Here is a 6,021-nt window from a genome sequence, read left to right as displayed (position 1 = left end):
AACAAGAGAATTCTCCATAAGAGGAGATAACTGAAGTAGAGATTAGAAATTTATCTGATACACAGTTCAGAATAATGATGATAAAAATGCTCAACAGCGTGAGAAAAGATATATTAACTCTGAAAAAACCCCCACAATTGGAAATAAAGAACAACAGAGCACTAATAAAAAACACATTGGAAGAAATACACAGCAGATTAGGGGAAGCTGAGAATGGATAAGTGAATTAGAAGACAGGGTAGGAAAAAATCACTCAATACGAGAACCAAAAAGGAAAAAAAATCGAAAAGGAGGGAAGTTTAAGGGAACTATGGAACAACGTGAAATGTAACAATATTCACATAATAGATGTGCCAGAAGGGGAAGAAAGGGAAGAAGGGATAGAAAATATGTGTGAACAAATAATGGCAGAAAACTTCCTTAACTTGGTGAAGGAAAGTCACACAAGTTCAGGAGGCACAGACAGTCCCAAGCAAGAAGATCCCAAACAAGTCCACACCCAAACACATCATAAATACAATAATAAAAATTAAAGACAAAGAGAAAATCTTTTGAAAAATATATTTTTACTAGAGGCCCGATGCACAAAGATTCGTGCAAGAATGGGCCTTCCTTCCCCTGGCTGCTGGCACCACCTTAGCTCTGGCCAGAGCCGCCTTTCCACCTTTGCTCCATCCCAGAGCCGCCTTTCTGCCTTCCCACACTGCCCAGAGACCTGGAGTGGCTGGGGCGGTGCCGTGTATGCAAATTAACCCACCATCTTTGTTGGGTTAATTTGCATATTCACTCCTGATTGGCTGGTGGGCATTGTGAAGGTACGGTCAATTTTTATCTTTCTCTTTTATTAGTATAGATTAATTTCAGAGAGGTAGGAAGATGGAGAGAGAGAGATGGAAGCATCAATGATGATAGAGAATCATTGATTGGCTGCCTCCTGCACGACCCCCAATGGGGATTGAGCCCACAACACAGGAAGTTCCCTACTACTTTAGTCTGCAGGTCAACACTCTATACACTGAGCAAAACCTGCTAGACCAACAAAGAGAGGATCTTAAAGGCAGCAAATGGACAAGCAAGTTGTTACCTACAAAGGAGCTCCCATAAGGGTGTCACCTGATTTCTCATCTGAAACTCTACAGGCCAGAAGGGAATGGCATAAAGTATTCAAGGTAATGAAAAACAAGCATCTGAAACCAAGATTACTATATTCAGCAAGGCTATCATACAAAATAGATGGTAAAATAAAAAGCTTCCCAGACCAAAAAAAATAAAAGGCTAAATGAGTTTATTGCCACCAAACCAGCACTTCAAGAAATGCTAAGGGGACTGCTATAATGAGAGGAAGAAAGAGAAAGAGAGAAACCTAGGCATATAAAATTTAAATGGCAATAAATAAGTAGCTATCAATAATAACCTTAAAGGTAAATGAATTAAATGCTCCAATCAAAATACACAGGGTAGCTGAATGAATACAAAAACATGACCCAACTATATGCTGTCTACAGGAGGACCACTTTAGAACAAAAGACTCACACAGGATGAGAGTGAAGGGATGGAAATTTTCCCCCCCATTTTCCATGTAAACAGAAAAGAAAAAAACGCCAGAGCAGCAATATTCATATCCAATAAAATACTAGTAGACTTCAAAATTCGGACCATCACAAGAGACAATAAAGGTCACAATAACACTAAAGGGATCAACCCAACAAGAGGTTATAATCCTGGTAAACATGTATGCACCTAATATAGAAGCACCTAAATATATTTAAAAAACCGTCAAGAGGACCTTAAGGGAGTGATTGACAGTAATACAGTCATAGTAGGGGACTTTAACACCCTGCTGACCTCACTGGATAGATCTTATAGACAAAAAGTTAACAAGGAAACGGTGACTGTAAAGCACACACTGGATCAAATGGATTTAATTGACATTTATAGAACATTTGCCCCAAAGCCCTTCTCAAGTGCACATGAGTTCATTCACACAGATAGACCACATGTTAAGACAAAAAACAAGTCTGTACAAGTTCAAGAAGACTGAAATCATATCAAGCATCTTCTCAGATCACCATGGAATGAAATTAGAAATCAACTACATATAAAAACACAAAAAAACATTCACATATGTAGAGGCTAAATAGCATGCTATTAAACAATGAATGGGTTACCAATGAGATCAAGAAAGAAATCAAAAACTTCCTGGAAACAAATGAAAATGAACACACAACAATCCAAAGTCTCTGGAACACAGTAAAAGCATAAGGGAAGTTCATAGCACTACAGGCCTACCTTGAAAAACAAGAAAATTTAATAATGAGCTATTTAACCTTACTACTTGAAGAATTAGAAAAAGAACAACAAGAAAATCCCAAAGACAGTAGAAGGAAGGAAATAATAAAAATGAGAGCAGAAATAAATGACATAGAGACTAAAAAAAAATACAAAAATCAATGAAACTAAGAGCTGGTGCTTTGAAAAGATAAAGAAGATTGATGAACCTTTAGCCAGACTCATCAGGACACAAAGAGATAAAATCAAAAAATAAATAAAATCAGAAACAAAGTCAGTGAAGTAATCACTGACACCACAGAAATACAGAGGACTGAAAGAAAATACTATGAACAACTAACTATATGCCAACATGCTGGACATTTGGATGAAAATGACAAATTCCTAGAAAAATACAATCTCCCAAAAGTGAACCAGGAAGAATCAGAAAACCTGAATAGGCCAATAACAACTGATGAAATAGAAGAAAAACAACAACAAAAAAAGAAGAAAAAAAAACCCAAAACTCCCAGCAAACAAAAGCCCTGGTCTAGATGGCTTCACAGGGGAGTTTTACCAAACATTCAAAGAACACCTATACTCCTCAAACTGTTCTACAAAACCCAAGAGGAAGGAACACTTCCAAGCTCTTTTTATTGGGCCAGCATTATTCTAATTCCAAAACCAGATGAAGACACTTCAAAGAAAGAGAATTACAGTCCAATATCACTAATGAACATAGATGCTAAAATCCTTAACAAAATATTAGCAAATATGTTCCAGCAATATATTAACTAGATCGTACATCATGACCAAGTGGAATTTATTCCAGGAAATCAAGGATGTTACAATATTTGCAAATCCATAAACAAGATACATCACATATACAAATTGAAAGACAAAAATCATATGATCATTTCAATAGACGCAGAAAAAGCATTTTAAAAAATCCAGCAAAGTGGAAATAGAGGGGTCATATTTCAACATGATAAAGGCCATATATGACAAACCCACAGCCAACATCACACTCAATGGGCAAAAACTAAAACCATTTCCCCTAAGAACAGGAACAAGACAGGAATGCCGGCTTTCACCCCTCTTATTCAACATAGTACTGGAAGTCCTAGCCATAGCGATCAGACAAGAAGAAGAAATATAAGGCATCCAAATTGGAAAAGAGGAAGTAAAACTGTTGTTATTCGCAGATGGCATGACATAAAAAACCCTAAAGACTCCACCAAAACACTACTAGATTTAATAAATGAATTTGGCAATGTGGCAGGACACAAAATCAACACCCAAGCGTAAATGGCTTTTTTATATATCAAAAATGAATTCGTAGAAGGAGAAATTTAACAAACAAGCCCATTTACCATTGCAACAAAAAATTTAAGATACTTAGGAATAAACTTATTCAAGGTTGAAAATATTGTACTCAGAAAACTATAGGATGCTGACAAAAAGAGATTGTGGAAGATATAAACAAATGGAAGAATATATCGTGTTCATGGATTGGTTGAATTAACATCATTGAAATGTCCATATTACCCAAAGCAATCTATAGATTCAATGCAACCCCTATTATAATATCAACAGCATATTTCACATATCTAGAACCTATGCTCCACAAATTTATATGGAACCAAAATAGACCCCACATAGTCACAGCAATCTTAAGAAAGACGAACAAAGTTAGAAGAGTCACAATACCAGATATCAAGTTATACTACAAAGCCACCGTAATTAAAACAGCCTGGTCCTGGCACAAGAACAAGCATGTAGATCATTAGAATAGAACAGAGACCCCCCGAAATTGGCCAAGCCATTACACTCAATTAATATTTGACAAAGGAGGCAAGAGCATACAATGGAGTCAAGACAGTCTCTTCAATAAACAGTATTGGGGAAATTAGACAAGTACATACAAAAAAATGAAACTAGACCACCACCTTATACCATACAAAAGAATAAACTCAAATGGCTAAAAGGCTTACATGTATGTCTTGAAGCCATAGGAATCTAGAAGAAAACATAAGCAGCAAAATCTCAGACATCTCTTGTAGCAATATGTTTGTGGATACATCTCCTAGGACAAAGGACACTAAGGAGAAAATAAACAAATGGTACTACATAGAAATAAAAAGCTTCTGCACAGCAAAACGAAAAAGGGAGCCCATTGTATGGGAGAACATATTTGGCAGTGGTATCTCTGATAAACAGTTAATATCCAAAATATATAAGGAGCTTCTTCGCCACTTGGCTTGTCATTGTGTCGAGAGCCCGGGGCACTGGGCAGGGAGCACGTGATGCTAGTCACCGACTCACGCAGGCAGCGTTCACCGGCATCCAGAGATCGGCTACTAGCCCGGCGGCTACTGACCCGGAGGCAGCGATTCGCAAACAGCGCGACTGCAAGAGCCAAGGGGAGACCTGCACCCCTCCACGGAAAGGTTGGACTTGCCTCGAAGATTCAAGCAACAGCGGCCTCCTGATCACCACACGCTCTGCCTGGGGAACAGTTGCGGCGTCTGAAGCCTCCCTCCACCAGCCAGAAGAGCCACCACAACTGTGAACAGCACCCATCAGAGGCCCTGCTATCAACAGAGGAGCCGCTGCTACCACAACCGCCCAAGGAGCAACCACAGACCGAGGAGCCACTGCCACCCAGGGAGCAGCCACTGCCACCCAGGGTCCAGCCACTGAACGTTTCAACAACTAGTCATGTCAGTGAGATCAAACATGGGTAGACAAAGAAACCCCCAAAGGAAAGAAAAGGAGGACTCGCCAGAAAAGCAGCTAAGTGAGACAGAGATATGCAACATGACAGAAAAAGAATTCAGAATAAGGTTCCTAGAGTACATGCACCGGATGTTCAAGAAGCAAGAAGAAACAGATGAAAAACTCAACTTCGTATGCAAGAAGCTAGAAGAAACAGGTGAAAAAATCAACAACTTAAGTAAGTCCCAAGAAGAAATGAAGAGCGACATAGCTGCAATAAAAAACACCATTGAAAGTATCAACAGTAGACTGGGAGAAGCGGAGGACCGAATCAGTGAATTAGAAGACAAGGAAGCAAAACACACTCAAACTGTACTGCAAATGGAGAAAAAAATTAAAAGGCAGGAGGAGAGCCTAAGGGAACTTTGGGACAACATGAAACGAAGCAACATACGAATAATAGGGGTGCCAGAACAACAGAAAGATGAACATGGATTAGAAAACCTACTCGAAGAAATAATATCAGAAAACTTCCCTGAGGTGGGGAAGAAAAAAGTCACACAAGCCCAGAGAGTCCCAAACAAGGTGAACCCGAAAAGACCCACACCAAGACACATCATAATTACCATGGCAAATGTTCAGGATAAAGAGAGAATCTTACAGGCTGCAAGAGAGAGGCGGAAAGTAACATACAAGGGATCTCCCATTAGATTATCAAATGATTTCTCAACAGAAACACATCAGGCCAGAAAAGAATGGACGGAAATCTACAAAGTGATGCAAAGCAAAGGACTGAATCCAAGAATACTCTATCCAGCAAGGCTATCATTCAAAATTGAAGGGGAAATAAGAAGCTTCACAGACAAAAAAGGGCTAAGGGAGTTTATCACCACCAAGCCAGCCATGCAAGAAATGCTAAAGGGACTGTTGTAAAAGAAGAAATATCAAGCTCAGAAAGAAAACAGCCACACACACACACAAAAAAGAAATGGCTACAAACAAGTACCTTTCAATAATAACTTTAAATGTAAATGG

The sequence above is a fragment of the Myotis lucifugus genome, unplaced genomic scaffold (assembly GCF_000147115.1).
Source record: "Myotis lucifugus unplaced genomic scaffold, Myoluc2.0 scaffold_299, whole genome shotgun sequence".
NCBI classification, from domain to species: Eukaryota; Metazoa; Chordata; class Mammalia; order Chiroptera; family Vespertilionidae; genus Myotis; species Myotis lucifugus.
The sequence above is the reverse complement of the archived record's forward strand: the minus strand, read 5'-3'. Positions refer to the sequence as shown.